Raw genomic sequence first — 22606 nt, forward strand, 5'->3', positions numbered from 1 at the left:
ACAAGATATTATACAGACACTTAATAGACATAATATGCAGTAGCCAACAGTATGTGTCAGTGACAAACTAAATTCAATGTAGTATACATGTTATACATATAATATCAAATATCAGCAAAGAGTGTAGAACATAGCATACACAGTACATAAGCATGACATAAACCTAGAGGTACCTTGCAGAAGAGAAGCATGACATAAACCTAGAGGTACCTTGCAGAAGAGAAGAGCTGTACAAGAAATGAAAATAAGTGAAACAAGTACGTGTATTTATGTACATAATTGGTTCAATGTGTTCCTACAATTATGGTGGGTAGGTGATTACTATTTTGAATTAACATCTATTCACGGAAGTTTTGGCCTAAATCTTTGCTTAGAGATAACACTTCAGTATATAAATATTTTATAAAGTAACAACACACGTATTAAAATATAATCACATAAGAAATATATTTTATTAAAGTTTTAAACACCATTGAAAAGTTTTTTTTTAACAAAGAAAATACAGGCTATCACAATAATATAAAACAAATAGTACATATATTTGATAAAATCTAAATATATTATCATAAATATTAGAAGTCATAATCTTTACTTTGTTGTGGTAACATTCAATAATAATATGTAAAACTCTATACATAAAATTTTTACTCTTTCAACTCATATTTAAATGTAATTAATTGGTTGATATTTATTTTGAATTTAATGATTTAAAGTGTTAAGATCGGAGAACAAAGTGAAATGATTTAGATCAAGTTATATGAAAATGGATGAGATTTGAATTCCGAACCCATGATTCAACTATTTACAATTTGCATCACTGTTTGAATTCCTTCTCACATGCAACTCAAAAACCTCGGGTTCAAGTTGCAGCTTCACATAAGAGTAACGTAAGCATTTTACCTAGATCATCTTGGACTACATCCGGCAGCTTACACAGTTCACTATTAACTGAGTTTTGGAGAAACAAAACTAGTCCTTGAAAATGATCTACAAGGGATTTTGAACAATATATTCACTTCAGTCCAATAACATGATTTGCTAGGAACATTGTTATATGTTAAATATAAACATTTGTTATATATGTTATGGAGAAAAGATTATAAGCGGAACACTATTTCATTGGATCGGATCATAGATATGTTTTAAAAAACAAAATAAAAAATATATTGTTAGATATAATTGATGATTACTAATGTTCTTAAAGTTTGTTTTAGAACAGGAGTGATCAGAGTTTAAGCTGGAAGCTGATCAGAGTTTAGTAAAGTCTGACCAGAGTTTAATAAAGTCTGATCAGAGTTTACATAGTCAAGACTCGTCAGAGTTTACACGTGGAAAGAGCTCAGAAGCGGATATACTTCAAGGAAGGATAGAAGCGGAGGAGTGATTTGCTGACTATGGAAACTAAACAGAAAACAGTAGCAATCTTTGATTGATAGAATACATAGCTGATTTATAGGATATCAAATCAGAGATTGATTTTGTAACTGTGTCTATATAAACACAGAATATGGTTACTCTATAGGGGTTGAGTTATCGAGTACATTGTTAAGAACCCTAGCAGCTCTTAGTGATAATATATAAATCACTGAGAGAGTTTTTGTAACCATTCAAGCTTTGTGAATAAGAGTTTACTGCTTTCAATCTCTTATTGTCATTCTGCTTTATTGATTGTGTTCACTATATTAACTTATATAGTGAATTTATAGGACCTAACAAGTGGTATCAGAGCCAGCTCTGTTAAGATAACTACAGTGAGATCTTAATCACAATCATGTCTGAAAAATCACAAGCTTCATCTTTTAGAGTTCCAATCCTTAAGGCATCTGAATATCCAGTCTGGAAAGAAAGGATGATCATATTCTTAGACTCTGTTGATCCAGAATACCTTGACAGGATCTATGATGGACCACATATGCCCACCAAGCTCTCTGTTGGGCTTGCAGATGAACCTCAGAAGATGGTTCCAAAAGAAAAGAAAGATTACACCCCTTAGGACATCTTGTCAATAGGTAAAGACTCTAAGGTGAAACACCTTCTGCACAGTGCCCTTGATAATGCAATGTCTAATAGGGTGATTGGGTGCAAAACTGCTAAACAAATCTGGGATGCTCTGGAAAACCAGATGTCAGGGAACTCAGGCCATAAAGAAAAACAGAAAAACAATCCTTACACAAGAGTATGAGCACTTTGACTCAAAATCTGGTGAGTCTTTGACAGATCTGTATGACAGATTTGTCAAACTGTTGAATGATTTATCTCTGGTGAACAAGGAATATGATCTTGAAGACTCAAACCTCAAATTCCTTCTGGCTCTTCCTGAAAAATGGGATTTGAAAGTCACTACAATAAGAGACAATCTTGATCTTGGAGAAATGTCTCTTGATGATGTTTATGGAAGACTGAAGACTCATGAACTTGAGATGGAGCAGAGGAGCAAACGTCATGGAGGAAAATCAAAGTCTGTTGCTCTGAAAGTTCAAGAGGAAGCTGCTAAGAGCAAAGGAAAAGCTCATGTCACAAAGTCTGACATTGAGTCATCAAACTCTGATGACTCAAACTCTGATGTTCCCTCAGACTCTGAAGAAAGTGATGATGAGATGATGCAGTTAGCAGCATTGATGGTGAAAAGCTTCAAGAAGTTGGCCTACAAAAAGTTCAACAAAGGCAAAAGCTTTTCAAGGAAAGACAGAAACTCTGACAGAGGTTATGATAAGAAGAACTTCAAGAAGAATGAGGGCAAGGAAGGGAAAGCTGGAAAAGCTGACAAGTATACCTGTTTCAACTGTGGTGAAAAGGGACACTTTGCATCTGAATGCAAGAAAGCCAAGAAGGAAAAAGAAAAAGCCTTTATCACCAAGAAAGGAAACTGGACAGATACATCTGATTTAGAGGAAGAAGTCAATTATGCTCTGATGGCAAACACTGACAACAACTCTGAATCTACTGCAAAGGTACCTCATTCTACTCTTGCCTTTGATACTGAAGATATAACTGAGTTAAGATTGTTCCTTAAAACTTTGCATATCAGCTTTAGAGATCAGACTTTAGAGAATGAAAGATTAAAATCTGAAACTCTAAGTGTAAAGAAAAGGAATGATTATCTGGAAAAAGAATTAGTTCAGATGTTAGAAGTTCAGAAAGAAAGAGATGATGCTGTCATTGTCAAAGATGAATTATTAAAGAGGTATGCATCTCTTCAATCAGAACTTGCAAAGGAAAGGGATATTATTAAGACATGGACTAATTCAGGCAAAACTACTCATGATATCTTAGGTAGTGGAAACTGGAAGAAGGGACTAGGTTACACTGATAACTCAGAAGCTGAGTCATCAAAAGCAGAGTTTGTTAAAACTCAAAAACCTAAGGTTAAACCTGTTAAATTTGTTGCTGAATCCTCTAAGTCTAAACAGATTAGACCAGAATCAGAGATTAACAACAATTTAAAATCTGATAAGCCCAAACAGGTTAACATAGGACTGATGACTCAGAAACAGCTTAAACATAAGCTTAAAGAGGTAAAGTCTGATGACAAAAACAAGGAGCCTAGGAAAAATAGAAATGGCAAGATTGGAATAGACAAGAGTAATAACTACATGCCTATTCCAAATGCACCTAGGAAGACATGCCATAACTGTGGAAATACTAATCATCTTGCTAATTTTTGCAGGAAGAACAAGGACATTAACTCCTTACCTACAAAGTCTGGAGTTAGAAAAAGTAGTATTAGATATAAACCACAAGATCCATGTTTTCATTGTGGTAGTTTATGGCATTCTATTTATACTTGCAAAGAATATCATAGTCTGTATTATGATTATTATCAATTGAAACCTTCTTTGAAAAAGGTTAATAAAAACTCTGCAAGTACAAACTCTGTTTCTAGTACAAACTTTGTTACAAAGTCTGTTGGCTCAAACTCTGATAATAATAATAATTCCGCTGCAAAAGCTAACAAACTTAATAAGGCCAAGGGATCCAAGCAAGTCTGGGTCCTTAAAACTAACAATTAGTGGTCTTTGTGATTGCAGGGCAACAGGAAGAATATTCTAGTCTTGGACAGTGGATGTTCAGGACACATGACTGGAAATAAGGCCCTGCTGTCAGAGTTTGTGGAGAAAGCTGGCTCAAGTGTTTCTTATGGAGATGGCAACATAGGAAGGACTCTGGGATATGGCAACATCAATCTTGGAAATATCATCATATCAAATGTAGCTCTTGTTCAAGGGCTAAAACACAACTTACTCTCTGTCAGTCAGATCTGTGACAGAGGATATCATGTTGATTTCTATGAAGAACACAGTGAGATAGTAAGCAAGTCAACAGGCAAGGTGGCAGTGATTGCTCACAGACATGGAAATATTTATGAAATCCACTTGCCTACAAACTCTGAAGGAAAAGCAATTTGCTTATCAACTAGAATCTCTGCAGAAGAAAGTTGGAAGTGGCATAAGAAGCTCTCACACCTGAATTTTAACTCAATAAATGAGCTTATAAAGAAAAAGCTTGTGAGAGGACTCCCTGAATCACTACTCACTTCAGATGGTCTATGTGATTCATGTCAAAAGGCCAAGCAGAGAAAGACATCCTTCAAGAGTAAGACTGAATTCTCAATAAAGAAACCATATCATCTTCTACATGTTGATCTATTTGGACCAGTTAATGTACCATCCATTGCAAAGAAGAAATATGCTCTTGTCATTGTTGATGAGTATACCAGATACACTTGGGTATATTTTCTTCACTCTAAAGATGAAACAACTTTGCATCTGATGGATCATGTGAAGCAACTGGATCATGGATCTGAAGACAAAGTAAAGATCATTAGAAGTGATAATGGAACTGAGTTCAGAAATTCAACAATGGAAGAGTTCTGCAAAGAAAGAGGTGTAGTGCAACAATTTTCTACACCTGGTACACCACAGCAAAATGGTGTAGTTGAAAAGAAAAACAGGACTCTTATAGAAGCTGCCAGAACTATGCTTGATGAGGCTAAATTACCTACTTATTTCTGGGCAGAAGATGTTCAAATAGCTTGTTTCACTCAAAATGCAACACTGATTAATAAGCATGGCAAGACCCCATATGAGATGGTGAAGAAAAAGAAGCCAAATCTGAAGTACTTTCACATATTTGGGTGCAAATGCTTTGTATTGAAGACTCATCCAGAACAGCTTACCAAGTTTGATTTAAAAGCTGATGAAGGTATTTTTGTAGGTTATCCTCTAACAACAAAGGCCTTCAGAGTCTACAACCTAAGAACCAAAGTGATCATGGAATCCATACATGTGTCATTTGATGACAAGAGAATCATGGGTTTAGCAGATAAGGATGATCATGAAGAACTGCATTTTGAGAATGAAGAAATATTCTCTGATTCAACAAACTCTGATGAACAGTCAAACTCTGACTGTGACCAAAATACAGCAAACTCTGGTGAAAATTTACAAGTTCATGATGATGAAGCAAATGTTGAGGGGGAGCATCAGAATGTTTCAGACTCTACTCAAGACTCAAGCTCATCAGAGAATGCTGACTCAAACTCATCAGAGAATACTAATTCAAACTCTGATAGCACAACTATAGGGGGAGCTACAGAGAATGATCAACAGAATCAAGAGAGCATGGATCAAGGGGGAGGATCCAATGATGAAAATGGTCAACTTCCACATGCTAGGAAGTGGACAAAATCTCATACACCTGATTTGATAATTGGAAATCCAGAAGCAGGTGTGCAAACAAGGACAGCTACAGCAAATGAGTGTTTACATCATTGTTTTCTGTCACAAACAGAACCTAAAAAGGTGGAGGAAGCTCTTCAAGATGCTGACTGGATTCAAGCAATGCAAGAAGAGCTAAATGAGTTTGAGAGAAACAAAGTCTGGACCCTAGTACCAAGACCAAAAGATAGATCCATAGTTGGTACAAAATGGGTTTTCAGAAACAAAACTGATAGTGAAGGTGTCATTACAAGGAATAAAGCAAGACTTGTGGCAAAAGGGTATTCACAACAGGAAGGTATTGATTATGATGAGACATTTGCTCCAGTTGCAAGATTGGAGGCAATCAGAATCTTTCTGGCCTATGCTGCTCACAAGAAATTCAAAGTATTCCAGATGGATGTCAAGAGTGCTTTTCTTAATGGGAAACTGGATGAAGAGGTATATGTTGAACAACCTCCAGGCTTTGTGGATCCAAAGCATCCAGACTATGTTTATAGATTGGACAAGGCACTTTATGGACTAAAGCAGGCTCCAAGGGCATGGTATGAAACTCTAGCTCAATTTCTTCTTGAAAGTGGATTTACTAGAGGTACCATAGATAAAACCCTGTTTTACTTGAATCATGGTAATGATCTGCTTTTAGTTCAAATCTATGTTGATGATATCATTTTTGGCTCCACTAATGCTAAACTCTGTCAAAGATTTGCCAAGCTCATGCAGTCTAGGTACCAAATGAGCATGATGGGGGAACTCAGTTACTTTCTGGGTTTACAAGTTAAACAGACTAAAGATGGGATTTTTATTAATCAAGCCAAGTATACCAGAAATCTCTTGAAGAAATTTGGTATGCAAGACAGTTCAGCTGCAACTACTCCTATGGCAACAGCAACCAAACTAGACAAAGATACTGGTGCATCAGTGGATATCACAAACTATAGAGGAATGATTGGATCTTTGCTTTATCTGACTGCAAGTAGACCAGACATCATGTATGCCACATGTCTATGTGCAAGATTTCAGGCAGATCCAAGAGAGCCTCATCTGATTGCAGTAAAGAGGATATTCAGATATCTCAAGGGAACCACATCATTGGGATTATGGTATCCTAGAGAATCAGATTTTAGTCTAATTGGATACTCTGATGCAGATTTTGCAGGTTGTAAAATTGACAGGAAAAGCACAAGTGGGAGTTGTCAATTTCTGGGTGGAAGACTTGTTTCTTGGGACAGCAAGAAGCAAAAGTCAATTTCAACATCAACAGCAGAGTCAGAGTATATAGCTGCAGGCAGCTGCTGTGCTCAAATTCTTTGGATGAAGAATCAATTGTTGGACTATGGGTTATCCTTTTCTAAAATTCCTATTTATTGTGATAACCAAAGTGCTATTGCTATGACAGGAAACCCAGTTCAACATTCTCTGACAAAGCACATCAGTATAAGATATCATTTTATAAGGGAGCATGTACTGGAAGGAACCATTGAACTTCACTTTGTTCCCACAGAACAGCAGCTAGCAGACATATTCACCAAACCACTAAGTGAAGCAACCTTTACTAGGCTGGTGAATGAGCTAGGAATGATATCAGGAACTGAGTAAACATAATGGTCAGATCTTTCAAATTTCAATTGTCAGATTACCATATGTATTGCTCACAAATTTGCCATGATATACTCTGATTGTTAAACTCTGATGACATTCTCTGATGATATACTCTGTTTGTTATTCTCTGACGTTATTCTCTGACGATATTCGCTGATGTTTGTAAACTCTGAATCTTGATAAATGATCTCATTTTTATTTCTCTGAGACATATAACCTGTGAAGATACTATGAAGCATGATCTGAATTAGTAATCATGAATCTCAGTTAAGTTCTTTAATCTTGATCTCAATTTTGTGCTACTATTTTACACTATATGCATGTTGATATCATTGAGACTCTATTACTTCACATATCTTAATTATAAGTGAGACTGACTAATTTACATTTTCTCTCAGTAAAATAGACAGTGATTATAAACTCTGATGCTATACACACCCCTGCAAATAAGCATGGTACTCCTTTGAGATCTTAGATGTCTATATGACAGTGACTGGGAAGACCCAAACATTTGCTGGTATTAAGTAATTGCCAAGATTTTATAATCTATGGTGACCAGTCACAATCTCTGATTACTGGAGAAATACTGTTGCAATATTATAAGGTCGTGATTCATTTACACTGAAAAGCGTCCTAAAAAAAAAAGAAAAGAAAAAGGGGTTAGCTTATTTTATATATTTCCTCATCAGAGTATGTCTGTTGTCTATGTCTTGAGAGTTTAAATAAATTCTTTTTGTCTACCTTATAATTACGAAATTGTGAAATTCTTTAGTCTCTGATTTAATATGTTAAATCACACACATTATTTCACAAGCACATTATTGAGCTATGGATTTTATGACAAACTCTGATTTTTTGATGAATTTTCTAAATATTATGACTTATTCTGAGGTACTTAGAAATTTATTTTCTTTGTTTTACATCTCAGAGTTTAAAAATCGAGGGATTTGATCTTGATTTTTTAAATCTTATACATTTCAGGAGTTCAAAATATTCAGAGAATGTGAAGAGAGTGTTCCAAACGGATGTATTGTTAGTGGGTTTACATGAAAAACATTTTAATAGGAGAACGTGTAATCAGCATTTATAACTGCACATGTTTTACTGCGCTCATGATTATTACTCTCTCTTCTCCATGCCACTAACTCGCATCTACCAGTTAAAATCTGACAGGTGTACAGCTCAGCAAAAATCCCAAGCGTGTACAGCTAAACAAAATCTGAAGAGTTTATCACATCAGATTTTATTGATTACTATTCACTTATACACTTCATCTTTACACACACTCTCTCAACAAACTCTTACGCTTTTCTCTCTACAAATTCAAATTTTCTCTTACACACCTTCTCAAACACTTTCCTTTCCTTCACAAACTCTGTTCTAATGGCCACTACAGCTTTTACCTTTGCAGGTGTGGAATTTGTTCCCAACAACCATGCAGCCATTCTCAACACAGCCGATGCTCCAAGGGATTATCATCCCATCCAGCAATTCTTGGCACAGAGTGCCCTTGGTACCGCCCTTACCGCTCCTGCCAGACTTTCTGGAAGCCAAATCATCAACTTCTGGAGGACGGCCGGTCAATATGATAATGGTGGTGCAGATGGATCACCATCAATTGTGTTCTCATATGAAGGGGAGGAGTATGCTGTTACTCCAGCCACAGTTCGTCAGGCATTCAACATGCCAGAGAGTGCAGCCTATATGACAAATGGAGACACAAATCTAAGGAGCATGATGGATGCTCTGGGCTACAGTGAATCACTCGAAAAATTGGGACAATTGAAGCGTCCAGGGCTCAGAAGGGAATGGAGTTTCTTCTTCGACTGCATCACAAGGGCCTTTCAGAAGAAGTCTACCAACTGGGATGCCATACCCATGGACATGCTGCAGATTGGGTATTCTCTGATCTACTCTACTCATTTTGATTTTGGTAGATTAGTTCTTAGAAATATTGGTGAAAGAATGCATGAGAATAGACAAGTCATATATTTCTCAAGATTCTGTCAATTATTGTTTAATGCCACTGTTGGTGAGGTGGAGTTTAATGTTGATGATGAGATCAAGCCATTCAGGCTTCATAAAAGTGTGTTCAAGGACCTCATTTCCAAGGATGAGAAGTATCCAATTCAGAGGCCCCTTCTAATTCCAGCTCCAGTTAGAGCTAGGATGGATTTGCCACAACAACAACAACCACAACAACAACAGCCGCAACCTCCAATTTCTCCTACAGCCACTAAACAACCCAGATCCTCTGCATCCAAGTCTAAAAAGGCTACAAAGTCTGATGAAAATCCCTCTACTAAGAAGACCAGAACCTCTGTTGCTACACAAGTTCTGAAGACAAAGTCTGATAAACCAGCAAACTCTGATGCTGCAAACTCTGATGCTGTAAACACTGAAGCAGCTTCTCCACCAAAGCAGAAAAGAAGGAGACTTGTTACAGCCTATGATTATGAAGATCTGGAAGCCCCTCCTGCAACAAACTCTGAACCTTCCCAGGCCAGTCCTCAAACAAAGACAGCAAGATTCAAAAGAAGGGCTAACAAGCCTAAGAGGGCAAAGGTGCCCATAACTGAGATCACAGATTTTACTATTGAGGAAGAGCAAGCACCATCCACTACAATTCCTGATGATCTATCTCAAGCTCTGATGGTGCATCCTCTTCAAGCTGTTCCACTCTCAACTGCTACAGCATCTTCTACTTCATCTGAAGTAGATGAGGAAATTATATGCAAGGAACAAGCTACAGCTGAAGCTGAGACTACTGTGTCTGATTCTCAAATTCCAGTATCTGATCATGGACCCTCCACTCCAATTCCTCATTCTCCAATGAAAATTCCTGAGGGTGCCATTGTTCATGATACAGCTCCAGAAAACTACAAGTCAGATGCTGTAGTTGAAGAATCTGATAAGGTAGCATTGGAAGCACTGCAGTCTCTTGCTAAGGCTGGTGAAGAGCCTAGTAAATCAAACTCTGATGCTCAAGAAAAATCTGTTCAAGATCCTGTGGAGAAAGTTGCTGATCCTGCATCTGATGATGATGAGGATGATGAAAGTTCAGATGATGACAATGATGATGAAGTCCCTTTGTCTCATTTACAACAAAAGTGGGAGTCCACCAGCCAATATAATGCCAGGCTGCAGGCTCTTAACACAAACTCTGAGCCACTTCCCAGGGATCTTCAGGTTGATCCACCAAGTGAAGTATGGGATAAACTCTGGCTGAGCCACCAGCATTCTCTAGAGCCAACAAAAGCTGAAGATTTCCTATCTATGGCAGAGAATAAAATTACAAACTCTGATGTCATGTCAAGCCTCAAAGCTACAGTTCTTTATCTAAAGACATTTCATCCTGCTCATGCTCAGACATCTAAGTCTATAGATGGTCTCAGAACAGAGGTAGCCAGTTTCAAAGAAACTCAAAATATGGATAAGAAAAGGCATTTGCTACCTCTAAAGGAAGACATGAAGAAGTTGGTGACTGCCAATGAATCTCTGGAAAAGAGGATGTCCACCATTGAGTCTACTCAAGAGAAAATGTCCAAACAGCTTGAAGCCATCCAATCTTCACTTTCTCTGATAACTTCAATACTGATTCCTGATGAGGATGATGTCAAAAAGGGGGTGAAAGTAGCACAAGTCAAATGCAAGTCTACTTCTCAAGCTCTGAAGAGAAAGAAAAATGATGATGATGATGTGGATGACTTTACAAAGAACAAAAGATTCCAAGCTGCAACTGGTTGAAGAGGTTTAAACTCTGACAGCTCAAAGTCTAAGCAAAGTTCAAAGACTGCTCCAGTTCCAACACATAATGTCACATCTGGGTCAAAGCAAAGACCAGTGGCTGGATCAGATAAACCTATGACTGATGAAGAACTTGCTAGATTGATATTTGAACAAGAGAATCCAGAAGCCAAGTTGGATTTGGAGTTGATTGCTGCAGAGGAAGCTGAACCGAAGAAAGAACATGTTGAAGCTATAAACTCTGGTAAAATTCAAAAGCCTGCAAAATCAACTACCAAGCCAAAAGAAAAAGGGATATTGATCAAGGAAGCTACTGTTGCTGATCAGAGTTTACCAGTCAAAAAGGTATACTCTGAAGATGAGTATACATCCAAGGGAAAGAGCAAAGTAGATGAACACCTTGAGAAAGGCTGGGTTAAGAAGAAGCCTACAACCTCTGACAAAGATCAAGTTGTAAAGGAAAAGAAAACAGAAGCTGCAATCTCTGACAAAGCTCATGTTGCAGAATCACAACAAGAAAAATTAACCTCTGACACAGCTCAAGTTAATAAGGAAGCAAAGAAAGACACAACCTCTGACAAGGCTCAAGCTGTGTTCAAACCAACAACAACTCCTTTACCAGGATTTGCAAAGCCTAGTCTGATGACTGAGATAAACTTTGAAAAGGGCTCAATTCAACCAATCTCTCATCGAAAAGTAGGAAGAGATAAAGGAGGACTAGGATCTAAATATGAAAAATTTGATCAGAGTATAGGATCAATGTCAACAGACCCCTCATCTCTCTGTGCTCCCAAGACTGGAGCATTGTAAGAAAGAATGGACAAACTGGATTCAGTCCAACTGGTGAAGAATGACAGAGGAGATAACATTCTTATCTACTTCATGTCTGATGGAACAGTGTTTAGAGTAATTGAAGCTGATCTCTATGCTAAAAACTGGGAGGAATTGAGATATGTCTCACACATATTTCAAGTAAAGAACAAGTCATGTCAACACATCTCCAATCTGCTCAAAGATCAAATCAGAAGAAAGATGGGTATTACAGGAAACAAGAATGCTGGACCTTTTATTCCTAAATACTTCAATCATCAAGGACAGCTGGTTGAGATGAAGAAGAATTCAGCAAAAATAGTAACAATAGCTGGAATCAGTACTCTTGCATTCAATGAAGAGTCTGATAAAGCTTACAATATCAGGCTGGATAGAGACATGAGAAGAAACAAGATCTATGATCTCAGAGCTGCAATTTACCAAACTGGAGTTTCAGATCCAGAGCTAAGAGAGATCAAGAGACAGATGATCATAGCACTTGAAGAAGCTGAAAGAGAACTCTTCAGAGGATATCTAAAGACAACTCATGGTGTCTATGAAGCCAAGGAGTAAAACTATCTGTAAGGTTTAAAAGTTTTCTGTTATATAGCTAAACTCTGTTGCATTTGACTTATCTGTTTTGACATCATCAATTATCTGTTAACTTGCACATAACATATTTATGCACAAGTTGGGGGAGATTGTTAGATATAATTGATGATTACTAATGTTCTTAAAGTTTGTTTTAGAACAGGAGTGATCAGAGTTTAAGCTGGAAGCTGATCAGAGTTTAGTAAAGTCTGACCAGAGTTTAATAAAGTCTGATCAGAGTTTACATAGTCAAGACTCGTCAGAGTTTACACGTGGAAAGAGCTCAGAAGCGGATATACTTCAAGGAAGGATAGAAGCGGAGGAGTGATTTGCTGACTATGGAAACTAAACAGAAAACAGTAGCAATCTTTGATTGATAGAATACATAGCTGATTTATAGGATATCAAATCAGAGATTGATTTTGTAACTGTGTCTATATAAACACAGAATAGGGTTACTCTATAGGAGTTGAGTTATCGAGTACATTGTTAAGAACCCTAGCAGCTCTTAGTGATAATATATAAATCACTGAGAGAGTTTTTGTAACCATTCAAGCTTTGTGAATAAGAGTTTACTGCTTTCAATCTCTTATTGTCATTCTGCTTTATTGATTGTGTTCACTATATTAACTTATATAGTGAATTTATAGGACCTAACATATATTCTGTTACAACATATTTTATAAATTTATTATTTTATGAATACTACCATTTCACACAAAAATTGAGAATCATGTATGTTGTGCAAGAAGAAAAAGTTGTCTAAATAAAATGATTTTTGTAAACATATTTCACAGAAGAATATATTTTGCAATATTTTCTTTTCCATGTCCAAGATCTTTATAGAACTTAACTCTTCTATGCACATAAATAATGTCAAATTTTGTAGGGTTGTATTTGTAAATTTGTAAAGGTTAAAAGATAGAACACTATGTCATGAAAAAAGTCTAAGGTGTTGTCAGAACTGTACTCATACATAGGCCCTGTTTAGGAATTAGCTGTTAGGTGTTAGCGGATTGAATGAGAAGTTTTGACTTGGTGATTGAAGTAGATGTTTTGACTAGCGAATTGAATTAGCAGTTTCTCGTAAACTATTTGGTAAATAGCCAAATGATTAGTTTTTTCTGACACAAACCAAAACCTTTAACCCAAAAATCTCCTCAAAGTAGCTTTTTCAAAATTATCTTTTGGGATCCAAACATCTATTACAATCCTCTTATAACTACCAAACACTAACATTCGGGAATTCTAGTCGTCAAACCTCTAAAACAGCTTAAACCTCTATTTTTGCCAAAAATCTTTAACTTCCAAATGGGGTTGTAATAAAGAGATTGGAGTTTGCACGTGGTTATAAATTAAAGAAAAAGTGCATTTTGTTAACGTGCATTTCGAGAGTTCATGCCTTTTTAATATTCTAACTAAATAAAAATTCTACATTTATAATTCTATTTAATTAAATGTTGCTCAATGTGTGTACTTTTATCAATTCCACGTAAGCACGTGAGTTAAAAGTGAATGAAAAGATAGATAAAATTTTCTTTTGCAGATTCTTGGACACTTTATATTGCTCCCACAAACACAGATGCATTTGCATCTCGTGTAGACGCACACAGACATTGCCATGGCCATCGGCGGCCTTTATCTCCTCTAGATGCATACCGACAAATATTCTTAGATCTTATTGCCTCACAGATATTATCGCCTCATAGATCATATCGCCTCATGAGTACTTGACTATATATTTCTAGTCTCTTCAACAATTGAAAAATCTAAACCCCCCACCCCCAAATATTTCCTCTTTCTCTCGCGATTCGGTAGTCTCTCTCCGCAGTAAATACACAAAGGTAAGGTGGTGTGTGTCCGATACGGTAGTGTTTTCTTTGTTGTAAATATCTAAAGGTAAAGTGGTGTGCGTCCATGTATAATCGAGTAATTAGATTGAATGAACTAATAATTAGTAAGTACTCATATGTTTTCTTGCAATTGATTCCAATTTCAGTTTTCGAATTTATACTGAGTTTTCGTTTTTGATTTCTAATTGCAACAGATCTTGCTAAAATTTACTTTAGATATTTTACATTATGATCAGCAAAATAAAAGAGGTATAAGATGTGGGGAATGTGAAGGGTAAGAAAAGAAGCTCTGTCACATGACTCCGTGGCCCCGGTGGCACCATCGATGCTATGCAAACATAATAGTCCTCGTTATAATGGTAATAACTCTATGTATTTATCTAGTGTTAATTATGATTTTATTATTTGTATTTCTCATATTATAATATAATAAATTTTTACTTGGTTTATAAGATCTATAAATCATTGTAATATCCTAAGGATGATCACTATATTGTAGAGTTTACCAACTAAATAAAAAACTAAATTATAAAACTAGAATTTACTAATGTCTAAAAATCTGAAAATATTTGAAGAACTGGGAATATTGGTCATTGTTAATTTGTGTGATATTTGAACTTTTTGATGTGCAAAATATGTATAGAATCATATTTGTGTGATATCTAGTGTTAATCATATTTTGCACATCAAAAAGTTCAAATATCACACAAATTAACAATGACCAATATTCCCAGTTCTTCAAATATTTTCAGACATTAGTAAATTCTAGTTTTATAATTTAGTTTTTTATTTAGTTGGTAAACTCTACAATATAGTGATCATCCTTGGGATATTACAATGATTTATAGATCTTATAAACCAAGTAAAAATTTATTATATCATAACATGAGAAATACAAATAATAAAATCATAATTAACACTAGATAAATCCATAGAGTCATTACCATTATAACGAGGACTATTATGTTTGCATAGTATCGATGGTGCCACCGGGGCCACGGAGTCATGTGACGGACCTTCTTTTCTTACCCTTCACATTCCCCACATCTTGTACCTATTTTATTTTGCTGATCATAACTGTAAAATATCGAAAGTAAATTTTAGCAAGATTTGTTGCAATTAGAAATCAAAAATGAAAACTCTGTATAAATTTGAAAACTAAAATTGGAATCAATTGCAAGAAAACATATGAGTACTCACTAATTATTAGTTTATTCAATCTAATTACTCGATTATACATGGACACACACCACTTTACCTTTAGATATTTACAACAAAGAAAACACTACCATATCGGACACACACCACCTTGCCTTTGTGTATTTACTGCGGAGAGAGACTTCCGAATCGCGAGAGAAAGAGGAAATATTTGGGGGGGGGGGAGGGGGTTTAGTTTTTTCAATTGTTGAAGAGACTAAAAATATATAGTCAACTACTCATGAGGCGATATGATCTATGAGGCGATAATATCTATGAGGCAATAAGATCTAAGAATATTTGTCCGTATGCATCTACAAGAGATAAAGCCCGCCGATGGCCATGGCAATGTCTGTGTGCGTCTACACGAGATGCAAATGCATCTGTGTTTGTGGGAGCAATATAAAGTGTCCAAGAATCTGTAAAAGAAAATTTTATCTATCTTTTCATTCACTTTTAACTCACATGCTTAGGTGGAATTGACAAAAGTACACACATTGAGCAACATTTAATTAAATAGAATTGTAAATGTAGAATTTTTATTTAGTTAGAATATTTTAAAGGCATGAACTCTCGAAATGCAGGTTAACAAAATGCACTTTTTCTTTAATTTATAACCACGTGCAAACTCCAATCACTTTGTTACAACCCCATTTGGAAGTTAAAGATTTTTGGCAAAAATAGAGGTTTAAGCTGTTTTAGAGGTTTGACGACTAGAATTCCCGAATGTTAGTGTTTGGTAGTTATAAGAGGATTGTAATAGATGTTTGGATCCAAAAAGCTAATTTTGAAAAAGCTACTTTGAGGAGCAAGCAGCATCTTCGACATCAATCAATTTTTTATTATAAGCATCATACTCAAATCAACTGTAGTAATCAGAATCAGAACGCCGACCTTCAATCTCCTTATATTCTTAAAAAGTTTGCACGCTACACTTTCCTAGGATACAATTGAGATTTTTGAGGATCAAAGTGGTTTGATAGAAACAATTCCTTTTTTCGGTGACCGTCTTTCTTCCAAAGGTCAGTGTCCTGGGGCATGTTGTACCATCATAGTTTTACTTTGTTAGCCCTAGATTCTACAATCTGAGCAACATAAGGTGGATCATCCGGATTAGAGGTCTTATTTATTACTAATTATCAGTTTAATCTAATTACTGAATTATACATGGACACACACCACTTTACCTTTGGGTATTTACGGCGGAGAGAAAGACTATCTGATCTCGACAGAAAGAGGGGACAGGGGTTATGATACTGGTTAGTGGAGCATGATCTTCATTGTTTGCCATATTGCAATGGAATCTTACAACTACCTGAAAAGATATCATACTATGATTTCTTATAACTTTTTAGGACGTGAGAAATATCTAAGGTAGTTTGTAATTTTAATCATAGTACGAAGTTTAAATTATACAAAATCTTGAACAATATTCAATACGTTAGGTTTAAATTAGGTGCAAAATGTCTTAAAAAGACAAATAAAATAAACTGTATTAAGAATATTATTCATAATGTTATTTATATTGTCCTCTTACTAGATGTGATAAATATGACATGAAAACTTTTTTGGTATAACTTGTACCTTACATAGAAAATAGTTTTCAAGTATATATACAATAAGTACTTACAAAATAAAATAACACATCACCAAAAAAATTACAAAAAATATAAAAATACATACCTTGTATTTCAATTACCTTGATATAAAGGTTGTAAAATATTTGATCTAGGATCCAGTGAGTCACTTCTATGGTCCTTGAGACATCTACAAGAGAAGAAATGTCATCAAAGTTAAATCTCCTCTAATATTATATCTTTTTCAAATACTAGATAAAATTAAAATGAATTATGGGTAAACAAGTTCAAAATTGTAAATAAAAGGAAATTTAAAAAAAAATGTTTCTTTCTAAAATAACCACAATTGATACAAGGTGCATCTCTACTAACAAACCTTAATTTGATTTCTAGGAGCATACCCTCTAAGAATAAAATTAAAGCTATTAGAGATCAAATCAAGTAGATTACACAAGCATAAAGTATAATTTAACATAAAATAACATTAGCATGTAAAACATAGAGTAATTGAATGAGTGTATGAGTATACTTACACGTAATACCCAATATATACAAATTGATGGTAAAAGAATTCAAGATAAGCCATAAGATTAAGATTAACTGAGCTAAATTATGAGGTAAGAGAAGAGGCGGCGGTGTGCTATTCCAGTCTTGAACTAAGAGGATTAGGGTTTTTCGTCAATGAGTCGGTCAAGGTTGAAATTATATGTCTGGTGTATGGGCTCAATGGGCTTTTGTTTAAATTTTGGTAAATTAAATTTTGCTTAAACTCTAACTTGTATAGCCCAACTCCTAAAATGTATATTAATTAGTTGGCTAAAACTGAAAGGATAGGACGGGTCTTGTTTACATTTAAATTCACTCACATGGTCTATAAGTTGAATTGTTCTTACGTGGATAAAAGAATTTCAAAAAGTTTTTCCTTTATTTTCACTTAGCACCCAATACCAAAAGTCTATATTTACTATATCGAGTAGTTTATATTTAAATAGTTGTATTTATTAATTATTATATTTTAATTAAAAAATTTGTCTATCTAAATATTTGTAGTTGAATAACTTAAATTTTACAAAAAAAAAATTGAATTTCTGAAAAAAATATTCATCACCAATCACTTTAAAGTAAATTTACCCAAACACATAAATAATGTATAATTAGTAACTTAATTATACGACAATTATATTTCCTTAAATTAAAAGTGATTCATTATACATTAATCAAACACATTGATAAATACTAATGTTTACTACTAATTATTATAAAAAGATCAAATAACTTTTTCTTTCTCTTCCATTTGTTTCATATATAAAACATACAATATTAAGTGTAATATATATATTTTTTCTCTTATGTAATATTAATAACTTAAAAAATAACACTTGACGTAGTTATTGTGCTTAAATGGCTTTTATCAGCTTTCTGTCGACAAATTACGTGATTGGTTAATAATTGCTCGGGTGATTTTTCTTTTCTATTAAAACTTGTTTTGTTAGGACTACCTCTTTTCTTGGCGTTACCTCGTTCAAGAATTGTTTTTATCCAATCAGTAGGAAGCAATAGAAAAGGCAAATCATTAACTCGAAAAATCTTGTAGGTTTAAAATTTAATTTTCAATAAAATGTATTTCTTCAAGCCACTATTTGGAATATAAAAGACTCTTATTTTCTTATATTTAATATTTTTAACAAATTAACTTAAAAAGGAACCATAATACTAATAAAATTAAGTAATGTTATACTAATTGTGTAACCTAAATATTGGATTATAGAGAAATAATACACTCCTTCCCACCTTTGGCTATTCATGGTCATCTTTAACCGTATATATTGATAAAACCTGAGGTTGCTATAAATTCAATCTGGTGAATTAGTTACGTACAAATGATCTCCTCTATAACTATTTAATACAAAGCTAAAGATATGACAATTATAATATAGTACATGTTCTTTAACTCTCAAGCTCCTGCATCTCTCTTCGTGCTTAAGTGTTGGAGTGGGAACACAAAGTGAAGTGAATGCACAGAATACATATATGATTTGTAGACTTGTTGTGACGTGGCTGAGTTGAGGTCAAAGGAATCGGTCTTTTCAAAACAATATTTCTTAAGTTGTTCATTCCCACTCAACTGTTCCAATATTGATCAATTAACAAATAAACAATTAAATCAATCATTCCCTATCATTAGAATAACTCGTTCCTTATATTAAAAAACCGTTTTCGTGGTAGACGGTCCAGAATATTATTTTCTTGGTAGACTATCCAGTATACCAAGACTATCCTTCTCATTTGTAAGTACAATTAGCAAGCTTGTGGGGAACTTAGTTTTTGCTTCAAATATTGATTAAAATAAATCAATCATATGCTCACAAAATTCTTCCTGTACTTCAACTAAATCACTCATAATTAATTAGCCTCAAAATCCTCGAACTTTATTGTCACCGAGGCTTGAACATATTATTGAACTTCTTCCCGTGATTTATTCCCGTGATTTATGATAAACTGCAGATGTCTTTAATATAAATTGGTCTTTTGTTTTTTGCCTCATTGTCTTGACTTAAGATTCCCATGAGATTAATATTGTTTTTCGTCTATAATTTATTGAGTTATTTGTCCTCTATTATGGAGATGCTTTTCAAGGTAAGTGATCATGACTTATGACCTCCATAAGACCTAACCAGTTCATTCTAAGGTGAGGACTCTCCTCAGTATATAGTGAGTTGTGACTGTCTTAAAACTTTGCAAACCAAATCGTTCATGTATATGTTTTTGGCTTATCTGACCACGAAATGACCAATATACATAAACATCTATGCATTAAGACCCATGTATGAGTGTTAGGTCAAAGATCCCAAACCATGAAAGACTTTATGTTCCCAAGCATAAATTCCCTCATACTAAACGGGCACAATCTAGTCAATTACACAAAATTATTGTGTGTACTTTATTGCTATTTTTTATACATATACATTTTTTAATATTTTCATTTATATTTGTTTTATATAATATTTATATCTTACACCTCCGACCAAACTTAAGCTATTATATATGTACTAAACTCAAACGCAATGCTAAAGATTCTAATCATGAGGTTACCCCTCAACAAATAGGCATGTTAACTCCCAATTCATGAGCCACATAAGATTCTGTTAATAAATAATTAAGCTTTACACTAGTGAAACTAAGCATTGTAACATCATTAACACGTGATGATAACAAGAGATTAAATTAATAACAAGTTACACAATATATCATCATGGGATACTCACTTAGGATACCACTAATAAGGGATCATCCTATGTTAATATATATATATATATAGTCGACATATTTACTGTAGTACCGTAGACCACGTATGTTCTGCAACTTTAGAATGGCATAAAAACATTGCAAAATGTATGAAACTTGTTATTTTGTGAAATACATTCTATAAATATCACTATTTCAAGAAAAATATTGAAAATCATTTATGTTCGACAAGTAGAACACATATGTTCTGTAATATGTAAATATGTTCTGCAAACATAACATGTTTTGCAGAATAATGTGTTTTTCACTATTTAACTTGTAGAATGTTTAGGATTGTCAAAACTTTTAACAAAATAATAATGTGTATAGAACATGATTTGCAAAATAACATATTTTGCAATGTTTTTATGTCATTCTATAGTTGCAGAACATACGTGGTCTACGGTACTACAGTAAATATGTGGACTACATGGAACTTTGTTCATACATATATATAGGTAAATATTTTATCTGCATGAGTCAAATGCAGTTGATATAAACTAAAATATGCAATATATAAGTATTTATCCTAACATGAAAATTTTAAAAATAAGTTATAGAGCTATACTTTATTGAAGCATTAAAGTGTGTGCCGCGTGTGCGACCCCCAATGTATACAACTCTCAGGGGCGGAAGGGGTATTAAATAAATGATGATGCCTCAGAGGCATCGTTTGTTTAATACTGAGACATCATTTGTTTAATACTCCCACCGTCCCTCTGGTTTGTATATATTAGAGGACGCGACACGTACTTTAATACTTCTATAATGTATAGCTCTATAACGTATAGCGATATGTGACTCCTAGTTACTTGTTATTTGTGTTAATATTACTCCTTTCAAAGTGTCTAATTTGCCTATTCTTAAATCTTAATCGCAGGCTGTGCATTTGCGGGAATCGTTACAATCCGGATTTGTATGTCCAATGTTACATATGCAAATCAAGGTATATAGTATCCATAATTATAAAAACAATTATTGTTTTATGTATCAATGTATGTGCTTTATTTTCATTTCTAGCATTTCAAAAATGGAAATCTTGAGGTGCATACATGAAACTCTTTTATTTACTCATGTTGAATGTTGAATAGATTCTATATTTTCATAAGAAGTGTGATAACCCCTTTTCAACTATAAGTTGGTTAACTCAATAAGAACTATTATTTGCTTAAACGTCCATGCCCTGTGATTTTAACTCTAATAGAAGTTTCTGTGTTGTGTTGATTGTGCTTTCATTGTTCTTGGTAGGAAAGAGTTCGTGTATTATATTTTGTGATAACTGCAAGAACTCTCCTAGCCAGGTCAGACTTGTTGGGCTTAGGGTGTGTTATACATCTTGTTCTACCTTTTTTGACATTTTCTACTTTCATAATACTCATGAGCAAGCTGCCGGGAAACGCTTTGAAAGGCATCTCAAGTTCCTAGAATGTGCAAAGATATCTAAATAAGAAAATAGAAGTTGATATTTCATATAAAATCCTCCTCCCACATACAAAAATATATGATTTTGTCCCCTAGCCCATTCCCATTTTTGGGCTAAAAAAAAACTGATCATACTAAAGAATATCAGGAACAATACAATAATGCTACTAAACAAGCACCAAGCCCATTCCCATTTTTCATCATTTTAAATATATCAAAAATAAAAATTTATAAATAATTAAAAGGCCGTGTGCATTCCACAACGTATAGGCTAGTATAATATAGTATGAGCAGACTCATATCAAAACTCAAAAATAACTTTATTTAAGTAATATTACAACATTTTAAGTCCTTAATACAAAAATAGTAACAAGACTTTATTATTATTTAAGGTCTAAAAGAAGAGTTTTATCCTTTATGTAATGCAGTTTGTCGTTTGCCACACCCTGGACAAGTAGAATACAAGGTGGATATAAATATGAATACTTAAAAATATGAATAATGCAGTTTCTCCTTAGGTATATATATATATTCTACTTTAAGGTGTGATTATGGTCAAAGATGGTCAATTTGACCATGAATACCAATAAGACACAAGGTGACAAGGAGTATATTATTTCTCTATGATCCAATAATTAGGTTACCCAATTTGTATAACATTACTTTATTTTATTAACATTATGGTTCCTTTTTAAGTTAATCTCTTAAAATTATTAAATATAAGAAAAGAAGAGTCTTTTATATTCCAAATAGTAACTTAAATGAAAAACATATTATTGAAAATTAAATTTAAAACCTACAAGAT

This window comes from Daucus carota, chromosome 9 (assembly GCF_001625215.2).
Source record: "Daucus carota subsp. sativus chromosome 9, DH1 v3.0, whole genome shotgun sequence".
Classification (NCBI taxonomy): Eukaryota; Viridiplantae; Streptophyta; class Magnoliopsida; order Apiales; family Apiaceae; genus Daucus; species Daucus carota.